The sequence below is a fragment of the Pimephales promelas genome, chromosome 4 (assembly GCF_988280905.1).
Source record: "Pimephales promelas chromosome 4, fPimPro1.hap1.1, whole genome shotgun sequence".
Lineage (NCBI taxonomy): Eukaryota > Metazoa > Chordata > Actinopteri > Cypriniformes > Leuciscidae > Pimephales > Pimephales promelas.
The window spans coordinates 22,221,670-22,246,007 of NC_142772.1; the positions used below are offsets into that span (position 1 = coordinate 22,221,670).

Below are 24,338 nucleotides of genomic sequence, written 5' to 3' on the forward strand. Positions count from 1 at the left end.
CTTGTGTTAGCATTTCCAGTGACTCCCATTCATTTTGCATGAGACTTCCCATTCATTTCCCGTGACTCCCATTCATTTTGCACTTTGACAGCGAATAACTTTACATCTGAGGCGTTTGAAGACCCCATTTGTCCTTTATTTATTTCAAAAGAAACACGACAATGTATAAAATGCTCCATTATCTTGTAGCTTATGCCACGTAGAAGCAGTTTTTTTTGTAAAAGTAGGCTAATGATTGCGTCATAACCAAGCGACTCTCTGTCGCAGAGTAGAGAGATTACCGTATGGACAGGAGGAGAAGCTCGCGGGCAATCAGGGAAACGTGGAGGCAAAATGACAAAATAATTAATCAGAATACCTAGCAAAAGTTTCTCCTGCTCCTAGCTCATGGACAGCCAACACTATCTCACGACCAATTCGTACGAATTCGACGCATGATTAAAAAGTGGCTAATTCGTACTAATTCGTACGACCTCACTCGTACTAATACGTACGATTTGTCTAAACCCACGTGATGGTTAGGTTTAGGGGCGGGGTAAGGGGTAGGTCATTCGTACGAATTCATACGAATTGGCCAATTCGTAAAATATGTACGATTTAGCAAAATCTTATTAATTCGTACGAGTGAGGTCGTATGAATTGTTACGAATTAGCCACTTTTTAATCATTCGTCGAATTCGTACAACTTGGTCGTGAGATCGGGTTGGGACAGCTCCTACTCACGCTCTCCGCCTCTGCAAGTTTCGGAAGGGAATGATTCAGATTTCTCATGCCACAGCCATTAGAAGTCAGACGGGTTTGCCACGTTACATCTACATCATCAAGCTCTGTTTGAGTCTGCGCATCAGGAACGGAAGTGCTAAAAAATTGCCAAAAACGGGCTTCACTTGTCTCAATGGAGTGCCAATGAGATGGCTCTGTCCACTTCTTATACTGTCTACGGTTAAAACCGACAGGAGGGTGCAGTGAATTATGACATCATTTTAAATTTTTGGATGAACTATCCCTTTAAGACTCAATTTTGACATGACTCTAGACACGAGGCCCATCCTGCCAATTGATCAAAAGAGATTTCCAAGACTGAACCATCCAATAAACACAACTTTTACGAGAAACAAGCACAACACTGTCCGACGTTCAAATCCACAAAACCGGGTTTTACGAGAACACATACATTAAACAGCATTAATAGCCTAGCCAAGTGCTTAATGGATCTATTCTTTTTGTTTGCGTAGAGCCAAGTGGAAGGAGGAGTAGCAGGAGAGGTGGAGCGGGAACGAAAGCGAGAGAGGACATTCTCCAATTATGAGATGTAAAGCGAATGTACGTGACCGTATGTGTGTCCATCATGTGCAAAAATACACATTCTTGTGTGTTCGACACTGACTGCACTTCCTGTAATCCACCCCCACCCCCTTCTGATCTCTGCCTTTAGAAGCAGCTCACTCAGACCTGGCAATGGCTTCTCATTCGCCCCGGCTCCCGCACTATTAAATTAAAGCACCGGAGCCCATTTAATAAGCAATGTAGCGGATCATTTGAATAAGGACAGTATTAGTATTCCAGCGGAGCCGCAGCTAAAAGCTGCTGACCTTTTCCTCCGCACAGGAGATCCTTGAACACATCCCGTCAAATCACAGCGCCTGGTAATAAGCCATCAACGCCAAAGAGCGTTAGCGCATAGGGGATTTTCTTTTTTTTTTTTTTTTCATGCCACCAAACAGAACAGCAAGGCCGGCGTATTGCGATCTATCAGCGGGCCGGGATCTAAGAGGTGGAGGAGGGGGCAGAAAATGGCGAGTACGGGATTTATCACGTCGCCCTGCTCTCGTCTTGTACAGTGGGAGGGCTTTTCTTGATACAGCATTGATTTATGTGCATGTCAAGGGGTGTGGGATTGATCAGCGCGCATCAGAAATCCCCACGAGTGCTCTCATAACAAATCATAGCCTGACCTTTGCTAAGACATATTTAGCCCTTGTTGCACACTTGAGAAAATGCTGTTAGGTGCCACCGGAGCAAGTGCATGTATTTGTTTATTTTGTTGTCATGCTTGACTCAGATAGAAATATTCAAATTACAGAGGACATCATGTGGATGTTAGATTGCACGGCTTGAGAAAACCATTTTACAAAACAAATACGCTTCCAATTTTAGCTTGTGTGATGCATTAGCATGCAGTGATTATGAAATTACAGTTGATTAATCTAGAAATATACCATGAGAAATACATGGATGAGGATGAGGAAATGTCTTTATCTGTTTTTTTTTTTTTTTTTTTTTTTTTGGGGGGGGGGGGTATGTTTCATAATACATTTTCTATTGGCTGGTTGATTTGTAAAATGTAGGCCTTGTTATGTGAGAATGTTAACACAATAAGGACCCGCTTACACGAAGGGAAAATGCAGATATTGAAAATGAAAAGAAAGATTCACAGAAAATGGTTATTTCTAAAAACTCTTTCTGAAAACGCTGGTTCCCTTTCGTAGTCACTTCGAGTTACGTCAGAAGTGACGGAGATTGGGGGTTTCGCATAGAAAGCCAATCCTCTTCGAGTATTTAAACACGAGCCAATGGCATGCAATGCCTTGGGGCTGCGGAAATTTGCATAGCGTACTCCGCCCTACTCCGTGAGTATAAAAGGAGGAAGTGAACGCAACCGCAGTATGTTTTCGCTTCGGAGCCAAGAGAACCTCTTCACTCCTAAAAGCTGATTCAAGACTCTTCGAGAACGAGCGTCCTCTTCAGTGTTGGTGTGACGGCGGTACCCAGCGAGATTTTGCATTGCCTGCGATCTGAGCAGTGGTCTGCCAGACTTTGCACTTCTCCCTGGCAGCTTCAGCGCTGAAAGAGTGAATTTCTCCTTTCTCATAAAAGTGAAAGTGAAAGAGCTGCACGCGGCACGTCTTTTTAAAGATGGTTCGCCCGTGCCCTTCTGGATGTGGTAGATTTCTGTCGTCATCTGATGGTCACGAACGCTGCTTTGTATGCCTGGGCATTCAGCATGCAGCAGCGGCGTTCGTGGATGACTCATGTTCCTTCTGTGGGAGCATGACCATCTCCACACTGAGGTCGAGGCTCAATGATCTCACTAGAGTGAGAGCCCCGGTCCCCCCTACTCGATCGGCTTCCTTCACGGAAGGGGGCCCGTCGACTCGGGGACCCGGCGATCTAACGGTGACGGTGTGGGATAAAGCCCCGACGATTCCTCGGGCCACACCTCCCGCCTCAGTGCGTGAGCCAGCGAGCGCTAGCGCGACTCGGTCGGTTGTCTCTTCGGCGGCACCGGCTGCTTCGAGCAGCGCTCCAGATGATGATGTGATGTCTATCACAGCATCACTAGGCGGGCTTGAGTCCTCGGGAGAGGAAGATGCGGCTGCGTTGCCCCCTTCGGGAGTGCCAGCGTTGCCCGTGTCAGATCCCGAGCTGACGGCCATGCTGTCTCGAGCCGCTGGGAGTATCGGGCTAGAATGGAAACCTCCATCCTGCCCCGATCTCTCGCGGATGGATAACTGGTATCTGGACAAAGCTGCCGCCGCAAGGCCACGGCCAACTCCAATACCTTTTTTCCCCGAGCTGCATGCGGAGTTATCGCGCTCTTGGGGGGCTCCTTTGTCCACTCGAGAGCGCGATCTCTCCCCCGCCTTTCCCCCCCTCGACGGTGGGGCCGCCCGTGGGTACACTGGGATGCCCCCGGTGGAGCGCTCTGTTGCGATGCAGCTGTGTCCACAGGGCGCCTCCACCCGTGGTCCTCCTAAGCACCCATCCAAAGCCTGTGGGTTCTCGTCTGCTATGGCGGCGCGAGCCTATAGAGCGGCGGGACAGGCGGCTTCCGCTTTGCATGCCATGAGCACTTTGCAGGTCTTCCAAGCGAAGATGCTCAGAGACATGCACGAGGGCGGGACTGACTCGACGGCATTTAAAGATCTGCGGTCCGCCACTGACCTTGCTCTCCGGGCAACGAAAGTGGCCGCTCGCGCCGTCGGTCAGGTGATGGCCACTTCGGTGGTTCAGGAGCGCCATCTCTGGCTCAACCTGGCGGACACGCGGAGCGCTGAGCGGACTCGTCTGCTCGACGCTCCGCTCTCCCAGGTTGGCCTTTTCGGCGGTGCGGTCGAGGACTTCGCCCAGCAGTTCTCCACCGCCCAGAAGCAGACGGAGGCCATTAAACACATCCTGCCCCGACGACCAGCTGCTGCCTCCACCCAGTCATCGGCGCAGGTGCCTCCCTCTGCTCGCCGCCGAGGACGCCCCCCTGCGGCTCCCCTCCCTCCCGCCCGGCCCCAGCAGCAGCCTTCACCCGGGCCCCGGCGTCGAGGAGGCCGCAGGCCGGCGTCTCAGCCCCCTCAGGCCGCTCGCCCCGCTAAACGCCAGGCCAAGCGAAGATCCTGACACGGGCCGCTCAGTGACGATCTCGAGTCTTTCTCAGGAGGCGGTAGCAGGCCCCCTCCTTCCCCCGGTGGAGGGCCGGGGGAGAATCTTTTGTTCTCAGCTCCCCGCTGCTCACCCACGGGTGGGCAGCACCCTGAACTGGTTAAAGAAAGACTTGACATCCTCACTGAGCTCACAGACTGGAGTGGGTGCGCTCGATGCCCCCGTGCGTCAGCCCACACACTCCTCTCTGTCTCTGAGGGCGCGGAAGGGTGCGTGTGTCGTCCCCGGGCTACACCAATCCCTTCCCCCTCTGTCGCCAGACCCCCGGCAGAACAGACCCCCGTGGAACGCTCCGCTTTCCCTGGTCCCTTCTGTCGGGGAGCGGGCTTCGACGCATCCGAGCGGGGTAACCCCTGCACGCGTGCCAGTCGACCCGCACCGCTGCCCCTCCGGGGGGACGTCTGTGGTTCGCATGACCCCGTTGGCTCATTTCCTGGAAGCCTGGCTAGCGCTTCCCGGGATATCCCGCTGGGTCATCAGAACGATCAGATTCGGCTACGCGATTCAGTTCGCACGGTCTCCTCCCCGCTTCAGGGGAGTTCGCTCCACGATAGTTGGTGGCAATGCCCCAGTCCTGAGAGCGGAGATTGCGACCCTGCTGGCGAAGGGGGCAATCGAGACGGTCCCTCCAGCCGAGGTGAAGTCCGGGTTTTACAGCCCCTACTTCATTGTCCCCAAGAAGACCGGTGGGTTACGACCGATCCTGGACCTGCGCATTTTGAACCGTTCTCTCCATCGACTACCGTTCAAAATGCTCACGGCCAAACGCATTTTCGAATGTGTTCGGTATCAGGATTGGTTTGCAGCGATCGACCTGAAGGACGCGTACTTCCATGTGTCCATCTTACCTCGACACAGACCGTTTCTTCGGTTTGCCTTCGAGGGCCAGGCATATCAGTACGCCGTTCTCCCATTCGGGTTAGCTCTGTCCCCTCGCGTCTTCACGAAGATCGTCGAGGCAGCCCTTGTTCCCCTTCGCGAACACGGGGTTCGCATCCTGAATTATCTCGACGACTGGCTGATACTAGCACACTCTCGAGCTCAGCTTTGCGAACACAGAGACTTGGTGCTCCGGCACCTAGCCCGTTTGGGCCTTCGGGTCAACCGGGAGAAGAGCAAACTTTGCCCCGTGCAGAGGATCTCTTTTCTCGGCATGGAGATAGACTCGGTCGCCATGTCCGCGCAGCTCACGAACGAGCGCGCGCACTCACTGCTGACTTGTCTTCGACAGTTCGAGGGCAAGAGTGCGGTTCCACTGAAACTATTTCAGAGGCTCCTGGGGCATATGGCATCCGCGGCCGCGGCAACGCCGCTCGGTTTGCTTCATATGAGACCGCTTCAGCTGTGGCTTCGCGATCGAGTCCCGAGGTGGGCATGGCATCGCGGCTCGCTCCGAGTTCCAGTAACTCCAGCGTGCCGCCGAACCTTCTTCCCGTGGTCGAACCTCAGCTTTTTACGGACCGGCGTCCCTATTCAGCGAGTTTCCAGGCATCTCGTTGTCTCCACGGATGCATCTACCACGGGTTGGGGTGCCATGTGCAATGGGCATGCAGCCGCCGGTTCCTGGACAGGAGCCCAGCGCCTCATGCACATCAATTGCCTCGAGCTGTTGGCAGTACGGCTCGCCCTTCGCCGCTTCCGAGCGTTGCTCAAGGGCCAGCATGTGCTTGTCCGCTCAGACAGCACTACGGCAGTAGCGTACATCAACCACCAGGGGGGTCTACGCTCACGCCAGTTGTCGCAGCTCGCCCGTCACCTCTTGATATGGAGTCAGAAGCACCTGAGGTCCCTTCGTGCAGTTTACATTCCTGGAGACCGGAACTGGGCAGCCGACGAGCTGTCCCGGGTCCGCCCCATCTCCGGCGAGTGGCGACTCCATCCCCAGTCGGTCCAGCTGATTTGGGACGAGTTCGGGGAGGCACAGATAGACCTGTTCGCCTCTCGGGACTCGTCCCACTGCGCCCAGTTTTATTCTCTGACCCGCGGCACTCTCGGCTCGGATGCGCTGGCGCACAGCTGGCCACGGGGCCCACGCAAGTATGCGTTTCCCCCAGTGAGCCTCCTTGCACGGGTGTTGTGCAAGATCAAGGAGGACGAGGAGCAGGTCTTGCTGGTAGCCCCCTACTGGCCCACCAAGACGTGGTTCTCCGATCTCATGCTCCTCGCGACAGCACCTCCTTGGCCTATTCCTCTGAGACCAGACCTACTCTCTCAGAGACGGGGCACTCTGTGGCACCCTCGTCCCGATCTTTGGAGGCTGCACGTGTGGCTCCTGGACGGGACGAGGCAGGTTTGAGTTCGCTGCCACCTGCGGTGGCGGCAACCATCACTTCCGCAAGAGCGTCGTCCACGAGACACCTTTATGCGTTGAAGTGGAACCTCTTCGTCAATTGGTGCTCTTCTCGCGGAGAAGACCCCCGGAGATGTTCGATCAGTGTCGTGCTTTCCTTCCTGCAAGAAGGGTTGGAGCGCAGGCTGTCGCCCTCCACCCTTAAGGTTTACGTCGCGGCCATTGCCGCTTCTCATGAAGCAGTGGAAGGTAAGTCCTTAGGGAAGCACGACCTGGTCATCAGGTTCCTGAGGGGAGCGAGGAGGCTGCATCCGCCTCGTCCTCCCCTCGTACCCTCTTGGGACCTCTCGGTAGTTTTAAGTGCTCTGCAGAGGCATCCCTTTGAGCCTTTGCAATCGGTAGAGTTAAAGTTTCTGTCCATGAAGACAGCGCTCCTGGTTGCATTGGCCTCCATCAAGAGGGTGGGGGACCTGCACGCATTCTCCGTTGACGAAGCGTGCCTGGAGTTCGGGCCGGCTTACTCTCACGTGATCCTGAGACCCCGGCCTGGATATGTGCCCAAGGTTCCCACCACTCCCTTCCGGGACCAGGTGGTGAACCTGCAAGCGCTGCCCCCGGAGGAGGCAGACCCAGCCTTGGCACTGCTCTGTCCGGTACGTGCTCTCCGCACCTATGTCGACAGAACGCAGTGTTTCAGGACCTCAGACCAGCTCTTTGTCTGTCATGGAGGGAGCCAGAAGGGAAGAGCTCTCTCAAAGCAACGGCTGTCCCACTGGATTGTGGATGCCATTGCTTTGTCTTACCAGCAGCAAGGCCTTCCGTGCCCCCTTGGTGTGACGGCCCATTCCACTCGGAGTGTGGCCTCCTCTTGGGCTTTAGCGCACGGCGCCTCGCTAACAGACATCTGCAGAGCTGCAGGCTGGGCGACACCCAACACCTTCGCCAGATTCTATAATCTGCGAATTGAGCCGGTATCCTCTCACGTACTCGTTTCGGCCAGTTCTGGATCCGCTCAGGTGTCTTCGCTTGCTCGCCACTCCACTCCCCGGACTGGATAAGTGCGATATTTCCTCAGTTCTTCCATTGAAGCCTTGAGTCCTCCAGCACCGACGATGCGGGCACCACTGCTGTGGCTCTGGATGCTGGCTAGGTGCCTCCATGCGTACGGTTCCCCCTTGGTAACCGTCTCATGTGTATTATCCACTGTAAGCCTCTCTGAGCATGTGTCTTCCCTTGGCAAGCCATCTGCCACCCCTGGAGCTGAAATTAGTAGCCACCTGCGGTTGGTGCTCCAGTGATTCCATATGTGTTCCTATGTGGCCATATGTGTATTCGTAAGTCCTCCCTTCGGTAGGCAGCTGGTAGCATGTCCCCTTCGGGATATGTTTCCCAGTGTACCTTGGTAATCCTGTGTTAAGTCGGATCCCCTAAGGAAAACAGGTAAGGCTCGGGGATTCAGACTTTCGCAGGGCACTGGAAGACAGCCTGAAGTTGGCGTGATGGCACAGACCCCCAATCTCCGTCACTTCTGACGTAACTCGAAGTGACTACGAAAGGGAACGTCTCGGTTACGTATGTAACCCTCGTTCCCTGAGTAGGGAACGGAGACGTTACGTCTCCCTGCCACTTCTGCTGTATCGCTGGGTAGATGCCGAGTTCAGTCTTGGCTCCTCAGCGAAGACATACTGCGGTTGCGTTCACTTCCTCCTTTTATACTCACGGAGTAGGGCGGAGTACGCTATGCAAATTTCCGCAGCCCCAAGGCATTGCATGCCATTGGCTCGTGTTTAAATACTCGAAGAGGATTGGCTTTCTATGCGAAACCCCCAATCTCCGTCACTTCTGACGTAACGTCTCCGTTCCCTACTCAGGGAACGAGGGTTACATACGTAACCGAGACGTTATGTGTTGTCGTGTCAACTGGGAGAAACAGGGTTTTAGGGTCTCTCTTGTCGATTCTGAGGATTCTGATTGGCTTGCATGGTTTTATCCTTCTCCCTACAATGCCGCCCATAGGTTTGGCATAGTTATGATGGCGCTCTACGAATTTTTTATAAGGGTGTGTGTATGTTATTATTGATATTGATATTATTGATTATATATAAAATGGAGGCGGGGGAAATACCTGTTTCTCTAAATACCTGGCTTTGTGTAAACGTGGCCTAAGTGATTACATTTTCGAAAATAAATAAATAAATGAAAACAGAGTGAGTTAAAGCCCAGATAGTGTAAAATGACATTGAACTGATGGAAAAGTTATGAGAAGGTCCAAATATGTTATTTCTAGGTAATCCTTATGATGGAGGAAGTGGTAGGCTTGAAGTTTATTGCAGTACATAACATAGTTTTTGACAATAATATAAGTAAATTTTAACCATGTCTCTTTATGAACTTATAAAATATTGTTGTTGTTATTGTTGACTTGTATTATCCCCATGGGGAAATTTTGTCAATGAGTTTCAACAAGCATACACACAAAAAACAAACAATGTACATAAATATGAAAATTACACATTATATATATATATATATATATAAAAAAATGACAATCGAAACAATTCACCCACACTCATTTTCACTGAGACCCGCTTAGTAAACTCAACAAAAACATGTTCATTTTGTACGGCAATGACTTGTAATATGTTTCAATTACAGGATTAATCTATTAATTATTTGGATGCCAAAAAAATTTGTTATTATTTTCTTTTTTTTAAAGTTTTTGAGCATGATAATATCAAAATTATTTTTTTGCCGCATCAGACTTAATAATAAGACAAATAAACAAATAAATAAATAAAGCTAAACTTACAATGGCACAGTCAATGCATCAAAAGCATCAAAAGGTTTAAACTCTAACACCATTAACAATGTAAGAACATCAAAATTCATATGATTAAATGAAAGAAAATAAGCTCTAAACTCATTTGTTGTATTTGGCCCCCAAAACAGTCCAATCGATGATGCTTCACAAAATGAAATGGTTACTTTTATGTATTATAATTTAGACTGCAAACAACAAATTGATCCTTAAACAACATAAATTGCTCCACGAAACACAACTACAGCATTCAAGCCCACATTGCCAGTTTACCATAATCCTGTATCCATTAAAACTGTGCATTTGTGAAACTATGCAATGAAACAAATAGTTAAAAAGAGCCAAACAGATGTTCTGCCTCACAATAACAGGGTTCAAGTGGAGCAGGGTGCCCCTAACCGGCTAATAAACGGCCCCAAATGAGCCTGCAATTAAATTTATACACTTGATTGCACTGCTGTCATGTCCACTACAGGCTTATCGAACACCTGGGATCCATTTCCTAATAAAACCTCAGGAAAAAAAAGAAGGAGAGGGAGAGGAGGTGCCTTCTAGTGTCTGTATTCTTGATTGGTTCGTCTCATGAAACAGATGAGGAATGAATAAATGTTTAACAGAAACAGATGGAATAGTATGAGATATGTAATAAGAGATTATGAAAAGGAAAAATGGAAGACATGGAAGAAAACAAAACAGGCCTACTCAAGTCACGGTATGCAGTAAATTCATTAAAACAAATTTCTTTTTGACAAATATGCTGTTTAGTGTTGGTTACAAGAATGTTAGCTTACTTTATTCATAATGCAAGCATATAAAAAGTAAAAAAAATAAAAAGATTAAAATGATTGTGGTATTGGGGAAAACTTACAAATGGCTGCAAAAACAACAGACACTGCTAGCAGCAGAGAAGTACAAACAATAACTGAAGAGTTTTTAACAGTATGAAGATGCTGCATTATGCAAGCACAGAAGGAAATATAGGCACTGACATTAAAAAGATGTTATTTGAACATATCTTTACCTCCCGCTTTCTCTCTGTTCTCAGCTTCCTCTCGATTTCCTTCCCTAATGAGGACTTCAGCTAAGAGGACAGTCTCTCTATGGCTCAAAAATAGCCACTTATAGATAGCGCTCTTTGAAAAGCTGTCAAACTGATCCACTGTAAATATAGCTTTCTCTTATCAAGACCTCTTAAGTTATAAAAACACTCTTAACCTCCAAAAAGCACCGGACTCCATTACAGCTAAGCTGATGTGTTTTGTGATGGTCCATGCTAACAAAATGTTTACTTGTGGAAGCAATTAGCAGAATTAGCCACTCAAAGGCAACACGATGAAGTTTATTTCACTATGTCTGTAAACACTGAATTAGTGCAAATCCTCTTGATCCAAAAAGAAGTGTGCTAATTAAGGAGCTGGGTGATGTGTTTTATAAAACAAAATCTAGCCACTTATAAAATTAGCCACGTTTTATAGTATGAACGTAATCAACAGACTACGAAGGGGAATCCTATTGTGTGTGGTCATTCAGGATATCTCTTGTTCTACAAATATATTGAGGAACCTGGTCATGGGCCAGCACTAATTCAGCGCAACTTTAAAAAAAATAAAGTTAGAAGAGCTTATATTGTCCAAAAATGCAGTGAATTGGGACCGATTTCACACAAAATGTACAATGAAAAAAAGAAAAATAATAAAAATCTTCTGTACACATAAATAGATTAGAAAATTCAACATTAGAACATTAGAACATTCTTCATATTTCTTAAATGAAAATGGCTGAAAACAGTATGTAAACACCTGCGTCTGAGGCAAAGGCATAAATTACAAATGTCACTTCACTTATTTGATTATGTTTGCGAATTTTGTGACCGTGTCCAACAATTACCAGGCAATATTACCTTTTTCTTGAGTTACCTGGTTCACTGAGTAAGTAATGGCAATTTAACTTGGTTAAATTAAGTATTTTTCTCAAGTCGCTGACAACCAATTGATTCAATATGTGGAAGTGTAGAAACAGCAAAGCAGAAAAAAGAAATAGTAGTAGAAAAATGATAAGGATGACTAATAACCCCACCTAATACAGTTAGTAGATCACAGAAAAATATTTAATACAGGAACAAGCCTTTTATTTGGTCTATATTCATCCGCTTCAATGACTTTTCTTCTTCAAAACTTTTTTTTTTTTTCCTCAAATGACTAACAGTCACCATTACTGCCAAATAGGTTACCTGTGAGTGTGGCCATAAATCTTATTAACATAAACTAAAAACGTCTCATTGCTTTTTTCCTCTCTGAAGCAACCTGTCTCGAGTGCGGGCCATCTGTACATAGTTATCGCTGTGCTCACACAGATGGCCGCCAAACGCTTTCAAAGTTGCTCCGTCCGCACATCTAACCTTACAAAGCAAACTAATTAGCAGTAAACGCATTGCGAGGAAGAAGTCGTTTGAACATGTTTTTTTTTTTTTTTTGGACTGGGGTCTAATGAGGAAAGAGAGCATGCAAGCTCTAGGTGCCGGAGGTTGTTTCTGGAGCTAAAGGTTTATGGTCTTCTTTAAGACACAAATAAAAACTAGAGGCTACCTTGAGCCACAGCTTCTGTCCCTGCGCATATAAGCTTTTTTATGAGAAGCATTGGAGGGCACAAGGTGGAGCAGGTAAGATCCTAAAGTGGGAGTGTTAAAGTGTGCAAGTAGGCAGGGGGAGGATAAGGCCTAAACACTGTTTTAGTAACTGCAAGGTCAATGAAAATCCCCAAAAATAGGTAAGCTGATCAGCATTGGCTACAAGCACACATCCTATTTAAAAAGGGAAATATATATATATATATATATATATATATATATATATATATATATATATATAACTTATGTTCTGGAAAGGTTCTTTCAAAAATATGAAGAAACAATCTTCCACTACATTAAACGATGATACAAAAACGTTATTTATACTTTTTTTTTTTTTCAGGGGTTTGGACATCTGTCTAAAGTTTTTTACATTTATTCATTTAGCTGACGCTAATATCCAAAGCGACTTACAATTGCTATATATGTCAGAGGTCGCATGCCTCTAGAGCAACTAGGGGTTAAGTGTCTTGCTCAGGGACACATTGGTGTCTCACAAGCCCCTTTCACACAGTGCGTTGATCCCGGGAAATTGCTGGCAAATTGCCAGAACGCCTTCTGTGTAAATGCAAACACGACCCGGGATTGATACCGGCATCAATGCCGGGTTGGGGACCTAGTAACATTGCCGGAATCAGTCCCGAAACATGCGCTGTGTGAACAAAAGCCAGGACCAATGCCGTAAGGTGTGTCATAGTGATGACGCTCGTGCCATTGTGCGACTCTGTTGCTCTAGAAGAAAGTTTGTGTTCGTCATCAACAAAGAAAGGACAAACAAATGTCTGCAAACTGGAACGAAGCACAGAGCAGGAGCTCCTCTCTATCCGTGCTGAAGCTGAGATCGTTCACCAGCTTTGTTGAACGGTATGCGCGTGTACATGTTTTAGACGCGTACGTTATACGTCTCATCCTGACGTCGTGTCTTTCCGGGATCTTTAAGGGTTGTGTGTGAACACACTCACAGATCCCGGCAAATCACTGGCAGTGTGAATTAACTGAAACCAAACAATCCCGGGACAAATGCCGGGTCACATTATCCGTGTACTTTCCGAAATCTCTGTGTGAAAGGGGCTGATTGGAACCTGGGTCTCTCACACCAAAGGCATGTGTCTTATCCACTGCGCCATCACCACCCTTATTCATTTTTTTTATTTTTATTTATTTTATTTTTTTGTTAAGGGTGCATAGCGCAAGTATCTGAGTTTTCGCAGAACTACACCCCCTCTGGTGACAAGCGAAACTGCAACCAGAGGTGTGCACGCTCATGGACCACACACACACGCACGCTTGCACGAGCTGTTCATGACCAAGGGAGCATCAGCTGCACAAATCTTGTGTTACAGTCATAATGTCTTCAGAGGTGATAAAGTTATAAATCTGCAAGTCATTTTAAATATATGAAAGGAAAGGCATTTGAGTAAATTACACACTTATGTGTGTGTGAGGGGAAAACGGGGGTAGTAGAAAACTTCGTTTTTTGTTTCCATCTATCTTCATGTTGAACTGTTTTATGTGTTTACTGTATCCACTTATGATTGTATTATATGGAAACAAATTCATGAACAATATACAGTAAGTTATTACTTTGTATAGGATCCCGTTTGAGCCCATGAGGAGACCGGAGATCTCTCCATTTATTGAAAGCCTTCCCGATGTTGACTCTCGTCTTATTCTGACTCCTGACACTAGAGAAAAGTTGTATTGTCTTTCTTACGTAAAGTTTGCGTTGGGGTTTGGGATGAACTACAAGCCGGTCTCTTTGAATCCATCTTGTACTTTTGTCGAAAGTTGACTAAAGTTGTGTCGCTCGAGTTGTCTTCTCTGATGCGGAGAATGGCGGCAAATACACAAACCTGCCAGACATAGCCAAGAGTGCGTGAATGCGCATGACGTCACGCCCAGTCTCAAATTCGAGCCCGAATCCCTCTCATTTATTATTATTATTATTATTATATTATTATTATTTATTTTACTGTACAGGATTATAGAGGCAATCGCAGTGATCAGAGAAGGGCTCATTCAGCCCATCAGGCAATTGTTTAAGCATGTTTAGAAAAACGGCTATTTTTAACATGAAATGTTTCATAATGCACCTTTAAATTTGAGTCCCATAAAACGTTTTTAAAACATTGCATGTTCAAACAACCTTTAGAAATTATTTTTTTCATACAGTAACTTAATGGTTACATTCTTAGAAGTTCTGTGATGAGTTATTATTAAGCAATGAGTACAAAATGTTTAGTGGCATTCTCATGTCCTTTACATGTATGTGACTGTTTTGTTTGCATTTGTGATGTTTTTGTCTTTCATCAGAATACCGCTTTTTTTTTCCTCAGGAACTCAATTTACAGAAAGGAGGACGACTCCTTAGAAAGCTAATTAGCTAGCGCAGTACGTGGGCTAAGAGGAAATGTGAAACAAGCCTGCTGCCAAACGTAATATTATTTTCATTATTTCCTTCATTATTTATTTATGGATGTGTTCAGACTTAAATTAATGCTAGAAATCCTGGTGCGAGACGCTGGCAGCTCTGGCGGGTCCGGTGGCGCAGTTAGTTAGCATGCACGCACACATAGTTCCCCGACACCAAATAAAATTACAGTGTGTGTTTCCTGTCCAATTCAATTCAGCTCCATCTTTATAGTTTCAGGGGCAAACGAACCTGTCAACAGCTATTGTGGTTTGAAGAAGCAATGTCGCCAATGTTTACATTAGCATGTGACGTATACAAAGCAAAAATCTTGACGTTAATGCTTATACTGGTGGTTTCTAAATGATGGCATCACATTACCCTTCACTGCAGACAAGATTCTCTTGTCTAACCCAACATGTGGCCATTTTAGCAGCTAGAAAAAGATCACCCCGGGCTTTCAGCAGAGGCACATTTCAAAAACATATTTCTTTTCCCGTTTTCAACCAGACATTTCTGATAAAAGTATCTTAGAGGCTACAGGGAGTGCTGGTTATTCTCTTGACATATTATTTTTCAGTTATTATATGAATTTCCCCCCTTTCACCACATTGAGAAAATTGAGAACGTATGCTGTGCAACTTTGTTCCTTGTTCTTTGAGGATCCATTTTGGGAGAGGGGGTGAAGGGTTGGGTGCTGTAGCAGGATAGATAAACACAGAAAAATGGTCTCAGCATGTCAATTTGGTGTTTTTACATTGACCATAAGTGAGGCGTTCCTTCCTGCTCACATCTCAAAGAGCAAGCCCCGCAGCCATGTGTAGGCAATCATGACAGATATGTTCTCTCGCCACATTTCCCTTGTCGCGCTGCGCGGGGCTTCGGCGAGGGGCACGGTAAACGCTAACACGTTGCGGAGTTGGAAATCCTCATGAGCTTGTCTCATTAGCGGCTAATTGGAACGACTTTCCTCTGTCTTTTGTTCAACGTCACATTTGTCTTTCTTCTTTTTTTTCCTCCACTGAACAGGGGGCAGATGGGGGTGGAGGATGCATATTTCTGAGCCTACAAGATTTAGCAAGGGAGCTGGGCCCGTATTACTGCAACATAAACACTGCTGTCCCGCGATTAACCTTAGAAAGCGACTGAGTGCAAAATTAAGCACTCAAAACTGCACAACCAAATTAGCTCTAGAGATGGAAGAGAGAACCTCTCCACTCTGCCATTGACTTTTCCCAACTGGGTAATACTAAAGAAAACAATAACATTGCCAAATGGCGAACCACTATTACAGTTTCCATTTGAGCTTGACTGCAGGCTGCAATGGCCCATTGAATCTGTTGCATAAATTGGCTGGGTTACCACTCAAAGAAGTCTTAAGAGACATTTCAGATTGTGTAAACCTTAAAGAAAGTCTCGGCATGGGATCGGAATCAAAAATAAGAAAGATTTACATTTTATGGTTAGTCTTCTACTTAAGTTCACATGTTGGATTTAAAACAAATTCGATATCTCTGATTGTCTTTTATGGTTACATTTAGTTTGAAAATCTTTGATTTTTCTAGGCTACTTTCACTGGCACAAGTTACACTGATCTTGATTTATGATGGAGATTTTGATGATATTTTATCATTTAATATGGCACAAGGGTAATTTGTTATTCCAAAAGACCTCTTAAGAATAAAGGTTCTTTATTGGTATGGATCGTTCCCATGAAGGACCTTTAAAATCCATGGAACCTTTTCATTGCAAAAAAAAAAAAAAAAAGTTTTGTTTAGAGTGGGAAAAGGTTATTAGATCATTAAAGGGTTCTTTACACTATTAAAAGTGTTTTTTGAAGAAATGTTCACTGAAAGGTTTTTGGGGTGAACTTTGGAAAATAATTATTCTATGGCATCTCTGCAAAAAAGAAAAATAAACAAAAAAACATAATTTTTAAGAGTGAGGAACAAATGTGGAAACATTTGTCACGCCTTGTGTTGTTTCTGTGTGTGGCTCTACATCGCAAAGAGGACATTTTCATAGAAGTCGTAAAGACACAGCAACAAAAAGTGTTTATGTAATGAAATGACACAAGTCGTGAAAAACATTAAGCTGACTGTTTGGTGTCACAAAATTAGACCTAAATCATCTCATTTGTTTTACTCAACAGTATAGGATTACAAAGTGTACTCAAATCATGTTTAGCAAGGGTGCTATACAAATGAATTAAGCAGATTTTAACGATGCCAGCAGGGCAATTATTTTTTAGCTGAAACCTGAAAACGAGGAACCATGGTTATAATTACCTGCATGCCGTGAAAACTGAGGTCAGGAACTTTGACCTCGTGGTCTTTACTGCTTTCCAACAACAGGAAAACGAGAAAACTTCAGCTCAAGAGCCTCAGGCTAAAGAAAAAGAAATAAAAACCAAAGAAAAAAAATGAAATCAAAGGACAAGAAATAAACCCTATTGCCCTCTTCTATTAAAAAGGGCCATATTTATGATACACTCAAAGCCTTTTTAAGCTGAGATTGGAAGGACTCTTGGGGGTGATGGGAATGTGGAGGTTGCACATGTCTGAAACTCTGGCCTGCTGCATCACAGGTTTTTGCTAAAGTGGTCCTGACATTGACCTCTCTAAGACCCAGTCATCGCAAGAGTCCTAAAATGTTATTAACCTGGTAATGCTTCCCTCAAAGAAGGTGCAGCTGCAAAAGCCACGTCCAAACCTCTACTACAGGGCCACAAACCATGAACATATTTACACATGTAGTCTTTACTAGAGAATCAAGCTCAAAGTGTTACTGATTGTAAAATGCCTTTCCACTTACGGTATCTGAGTCATATGGAAGCATACATGTTCATAATGTGAAGTTTATTAATAAAGCTTGCCTCAGGCCCATTCGTGTTGCGCATCTTTACTACATTAATATGACGCTAAATAACAAATCATAACGTAGAGGCACCACAAGCTTTCTTCACACAGTTCATCTGTGACAACATCAATGAAGAATAGGATATTTCATCACAGCTTGCACTGATTGTACCGTTTTGCAGAAATGCGATCTATCCATCTAGATAAAACAATGAATGTCAATATTATCATTACATCGTGATTTCATATATCCTCTACTCTGTAATAATCCATCTACACTGTGAAAAACAATGTGTAGATCAGTGTTTTCCAACTTTTTTATATACTCCACACACATAAGCCAGTCAAGCTCAAGCACCACTGACACAGACAGATAGATAGATAGATAGATAGATAGATAGATAGATAGATAGATAGATAGATAGATAGATAGATAGATAGATAGATAGATAGATAGATAGATAGATAGATAGATAGATAGATAGATAGATAGATAGATAGATAGATAGATACATAGATACATAGATACATAGATAGATTCATGAAACCAGAAAGTTTCTTTGTCAATATGAAATTATTCACAATGTTTTTTATGGTAGAACTTAATTATTAATGCTCAACAAATATATCACTAACGAACCAAAAACCCCGGAACAAATTTTAATCGCCCTGTTTGGGAATCACTGGCTTAGACAATTGTATTGTAGAAAACTTTGTTGATGAAATCAGAATATTCTTTTCACCAGCAGTGTAGACACAGCGATAGTTTAGGAGTGGTGTATGGTGTGTGTGTGTGTGTGGGTGGGAGTGTTTGTGCTGATTGTGTTGAGCGTGCACGGTGCCCATGAGGAAGCTCATCTGTTACTGTGCGTCTGCATGGCTTGTGCCACTGAGGGCGGATGACAGGGTGTCAGAGTAGCAGACAATGATGGATGCACCACATTCAGTAGGCAACTTGGGCAATTGGACACATTAACAAGAGGCACCTGCTTTCCCCTCCGTACAAATCTATTAAAAGATAACAGCAATGGCAGATCCCACTCAACTAGTAAATGATAACTTTGTCTGCACTGTGAGGAGAGGAGATCCTCGAAAAACACAGGCCTAAACTATTGCATTGCTGGTCAAACAGTGCCATCTAGTGTTTAGGGAGAACTAAACACTAGATGACCAAAAAGACTAATATTTTACACTGGGCTACTTATTTGATCACTATTTCTTATTGTGGCTAGTTGTCACACCTTTCAGATTATTGAATATTTTATTTGATTTATTTATAAATCCATTTTTACAGTATACTTATGTATGGCTATATATACACAATACAAATTGTAGTCTATTGCTGCAAAAAAATGACATAATACAAGTTGTAGTTTGTATATGTGATCTATTACATTTCACATTTTAGGCAATATATCTGACTACTTTTGATTGCTTTAGATTACTTTTGACCTAACTTGTTTATAACATTGATTTGAGTATAGTATAATCATGTTATATTGATAAAGTACCAATGATAAAAAATACAAAGAGAAAGAAAAATATTTCATTTTTTTGTTGTTAACAACGTAAAGTGCATTAAACAATAGGCTACATTATGCTAACACTGATCAATGAATTCTGAATAATTTACTGCAATTTTATAAATATTTAAGTAATCATGTCATCAATATAAAAGTAACTGTAATCATATTATGAGTGTTTTAAAACGTAATATAATCTAATTATAAGGATTTCATTTTTGGGAATCTGATTATGTAATCCAGATTAGTTATATATTACATTTATTACATTAATATATATATATATATATACACTCACCGGCCACTTTATTAGGTACCCCATGCTAGTAACGGGTTGGACCCCCTTTTGCCTTCAGAACTGCCTCAATTCTTCGTGGCATAGATTCAACAAGGTGCTGGAAGCATTCCTCAGGGAGTTTGGTCCATATTGACATGATGGCATCACACAGTTGCCGCAGATTTGTCGGCTGCACATCCATGATGCGAATCTCCCGTTCCACCACATCCCAAAGATGCTCTATTGGATTGAGATCTGGTGACTGTGGAGGCCATTTGAGTACAGCGAACTCATTGTCATGTTCAAGAAACCAGTCTGAGATGATTCCAGCTTTATGACATGGCGCATTATCCTGCTGAAAGTAGCCATCAGAAGTTGGGTACATTGTGGTCATAAAGGGATGGACATGGTCAGCAACAATACTCAGGTAGGCTGTGGCGTTGCAACGATGCTCAATTGGTACCAAGGGGCCCAAAGAGTGCCAAGAAAATATTCCCCACACCATGACACCACCACCACCAGCCTGAACCGTTGATACAAGGCAGGATGGACCCATGCTTTCATGTTGTAGACGCCAAATTCTGACCCTACCATCCGAATGTCGCAGCAGAAATCGAGACTCATCAGACCAGGCAACGTTTTTCCAATCTTCTATTGTCCAATTTCGTTGAGCTTGTGCAAATTGTAGCCTCAGTTTCCTGTTCTTAGCTGAAAGGAGTGGCACCCGGTGTGGTCTTCTGCTGCTGTAGCCCATCTGCCTCAAAGTTCGACGTACTGTGCGTTCAGAGATGCTCTTCTGCCCACCTTGGTTGTAACGGGTGGTTATTTGAGTCACTGTTGCCCTTCTATCAGCTCAAACCAGTCTGGCCATTCTCCTCTGACCTCTGGCATCAACAAGGCATTTCCGCCCACAGAACTGCCGCTCACTGGATGTTTTTTCTTTTTCGGACCATTCTCTGTAAACCCTAGAGATGGTTGTGCGTGAAAATCCCAGTAGATTAGCAGTTTCTGAAATACTCAGACCAGCCCTTCTGGCACCAACAATCATGCCACGTTCAAAGTCACTCAAATCACCTTTCTTCCCCATACTGATGCTCGGTTTGAACTGCAATTAAGTGTTAACGAGCAGTTGGACAGGTGTACCTAATGGAGTGGCCGGTGAGTGTATATATATATATATAGCACGTCTTATCTTGAGTGCCTTTTTGCAAAATATAAACTATATTTTGCCCAAGTTTAATTTACTAAACGTGACTATAAGGCATGACATGATTATACCAGTGGACAAATGTCATGTTTAAAACAAAATATTTACATATTTGAATTATGATTCTCATTAAATACAGATGTATTGGTTCTGGAAGATTAAACTGTATATAAAAACAGATATTTTAATGAAATATTATACATTTTTATTTATATTTATCACTATGAACACAAAAAATGGAGCGTCACGTCAACCACCCATATACATATATATATATATATATATATATATATATATATATATATATATATATATATATGGGTGGTTGACGTGACGCTCAATATTGTGAATACTTTCACAATATTCTCTGCTTTGAAACAGTGCATATTGTGAAATTGCTATACAAATTCGTTTTTTTTTTTTTTTTTGGCTTGACTATTGAACATTTCCACTATTGTTAGAACAAGAGGTTAGTTAATATAAACCATACCTTTAGTGACAAATGAAAATTTCATTTTGAGGGCATGGTTTACAATAGTAAAACCACTGTTAGTCAAAACTCTGTGACAACTAGCCCCAGTCTCCTCTTGACTATATGAAACCAATGTGTTGCATTTCGCAAGCTGTAAGTGTGATTGTGATCCATTTTAATAAAGTCAGACATACCTCAATCAAAATTGCTGATTATAGAGATTCAGGACAACAAACACACACACTTTCATGTGGTTTAGTGGGTAAACAATAACGTGTCAAGCAAGACTCAACCTGCCTCAAGAGACAAGTGTGAGACTGATGCGACAAAAAGCCTCAAGGCAAATTTTAATGATGGATTGAGAATCATTATCCTTCTGATGGTGATGTGAGTGGCAAAAGACATTTCTTGTGGACATGTGTGGTCTGTGCTTGATGATTGGCTTGATTTTTTTTTTTCTACTATAAGTCTGAGAAACTAGGCTAATGGGTTTCTGTAAGTGTACTCAATCCTCTGCGCTCCTGTGAATATGGGGATTCGTTTGATAGACAATCAGACGCAGTTGTTGCTCGCACTCAATGGAATGAATGAATTAGAATCGAATAATAATGACAAAAGATGTGCTACAATATAGAGCCATGTGGTGGTTTCATCTGTTAAATCTTTAGTAATTTCATAAATTAATTAATTAAAAGAATGGTGTACATAATAAATAAATTAAGTAAAGATGATCATGCTTGCAAAAGTATACACACTACAGTGTTACACTAATGAACAGCTGAACAGATTACATTTTAATTATTTAATTATCCATTAACAAAATGGATGTGAACAAAATGTACTGCATTTACTTGCTAGCAAAGGCAGCTTTATCCCATTAAGTAGAAAAGATTCACAACACGAGTGGGCCTGAGGCAAGCTTTATTAATAAACTTCACATCATGAACATGCATGATGCTTGTTAACAAAGATAACGGCAATATTTTTATTTTACAAGTAGATTTATATTAAATTGTGTGTTGTGATGATGCATTAATAAAAGTTAACAACAATAATAATAATAATAATAATAATTGTTATTAAGATCTGGAAATATTAATTAAGCCAATAATAATATAATAATAACTATTAATATTATCACTACTACTACATCTGTGACTTAGAATTTTAAAATACATTAGACTATGTGCAAGAAGATTCCATTTTCCTTTTCATTACATGACCTGAAGTATTTCATTATTTTATTATTTCTTGATCAAAAGGGAGGTTTTGATTTGTCTGCTGCTGCTTGTTGCGGATCATTCTTTATTTTGGTGATAATAAACAGAGTATAAAGTCAATGCATTAACATGCAGCAAAGCTAGTGCATCCTTTAACTGTGCAGAGTATAAACATTTAAGAGACTGTGTCAGGCATGAGGGCCAGAGCTAACTAGCATGGTACATACCTTTACGACTGGCAGTTTGTCAAGCCACTTAAGTGTCCCCTTAACAGAATTTACGGTCATTTGAAAAGTGACAATACTCAAAAACGGCTACTTTTCTCTCGCTGCTCCTGTGCAGCCCACTTAAACCCTGTCATAAATCTAGCCTCATATCCAGGCAGATGGCTCGTGTTGTCAGATATATCACACGCCAACAACGCTTTTTACCATCATTGTCTTGACAGAAATATGATGCGGAAACTGCAGTGTCACATCACTTAACGTGGTTTAGCCGAAGTCGCCTGATGCCATTTTAATCAATCAAATTTGTCATTTTTTACTGTAATGATCTTATGGTAGGGACCCAGCATTAAGTGGATGTGAAGAGACTTATCTATTGCTTGATTTACGACAATACTCACAGATTTTGCACTGGAGACTCAGTCTTCCGAGGAACGGCATTTTTATCAAATGGACCAGTACGCTATGAAGTCATCCCTCTAGGCCAAATGGAAATGCCACTCCTTACCTCCAACACAGACTCAGTTCTGTAATGAAAACTCAATGCTGTCAAGCACACACACACACACACATACAAACATCAAACCAGCCACAGTTAAAGCTGTATTATACAGTATTACTGCCATATGGACATTAAGTTGGCACACTCGTTTCTGGCTTTTAATAACATAATACTACCTGAGTGAAACATGCATTTTCTGTAAAGTTGCCTTCACTGTAAAAAAAAAAATATATATATATATATATATATATATATATATATATATACAAGATTCAACTTTTTTAATCAGTTTAATCTAATTCAAGTTGAAATGATTTAAACATTCATGTTTATTGTTTACTTGACGATTTAAGGCAGCAACTTTGTTTACTGTGTCAATACTGTATTGTGAAAATTGTTGAATTTAATTTAATTTCCTAAAGCTCTATTGTTTTTTTCTCATTCAGAAAATTCTAATGAAAAAACAAATGAGCAAGTAGACACATGAGGCAATGAAAAATCAAAGTGTCCACAAAAAAATAAAAAGGACACATTTAAAAAACAACAACAACAACAACAAAAACATTAACATCTAAAACATGCGTATCAAGCTATTATAATCTCTTAGTTGTTCTTATTGGAATCTCTATGTTGATTTTGAAAAATGTACAATTAACGTACAAAAAGTTTCAAATATTTATTTAAAAAGAAAAAAGAAAAAAACATTATTTGTATTCATAAAATGTATGAATTGTATCCCAATGCATTTTTTCATAAATTTACAGATCTGTACAAAACAACTGGTGACAACCACAAGTAAAAAGTAATAGATTTTTTGTTGTTTTGTTGTGGTTAATTCCTCTAGTTAAATGTCACAATCTGTATAATTTATTAAATCACATTATAGTAACTTTTGCCTTGTAAATCTCAGACACAAGAGTAAAAATGTTGATATGAGGTTACCCACCATCAATGTCAGCTGGGTTTTAAAAGATAGAATCTACTGTAGATCACATTCATGGAAAAGCCAATACAGAAGCACCATTGCCACAGCTCTTAATGAACTTTGCTTCTGATGCCAAGTTCATCATTATTTTTTATCACCATGTTTATTTCAAGTTGACCTTTATACTAATTAGAGTTTGACCCCGAAAAGCCGACTCATTTCTGCCTTCACACTCAGTCAAGGCTAAACAAAGGTATTATGCCTTTATTCCCAGGGAGATGAATATTGGAATTTTCTAAAAGAGCAACCCATAGAGTAACCTATTACAAAACTATACACAATCAATAGCTAATTTCTCTGCATTGATTACTGCTTGGACATTTAATGCACACCCTCTGGCAAGTCTTAGTGTGTGTGTGTGTGTGTGTGTGTCCACTCCCTATTGGCTCTGTGAGTATTACATTCATTGATTCCAAGAAGAGGACTAAAAATGCCAAACTGTTCATTTATCTTAATAAAGATTGCTTAAGATCAGATCTGTCTCTCTTTGCT

General features: G+C 42.8%; 1 long non-coding RNA gene across 1 annotated transcript in view; it reads right to left on the reverse strand.

Moving 5' to 3' along the window:
* LOC120472169 (uncharacterized) overlaps nucleotides 1–22,909 on the reverse strand; it is a 36,635-nt gene extending 13,726 nt beyond the window's left edge. The window contains exons 1-2 of the long non-coding RNA XR_005620925.2: nucleotides 22,761–22,909; nucleotides 16,867–16,966 (exon numbers count right to left, since the gene is read on the reverse strand). This is a non-coding gene — a long non-coding RNA (uncharacterized LOC120472169). The remainder of the gene's footprint in view (nucleotides 1–16,866; nucleotides 16,967–22,760) is intronic.
* Nucleotides 22,910–24,338: the final 1,429 nt, after the last annotated feature.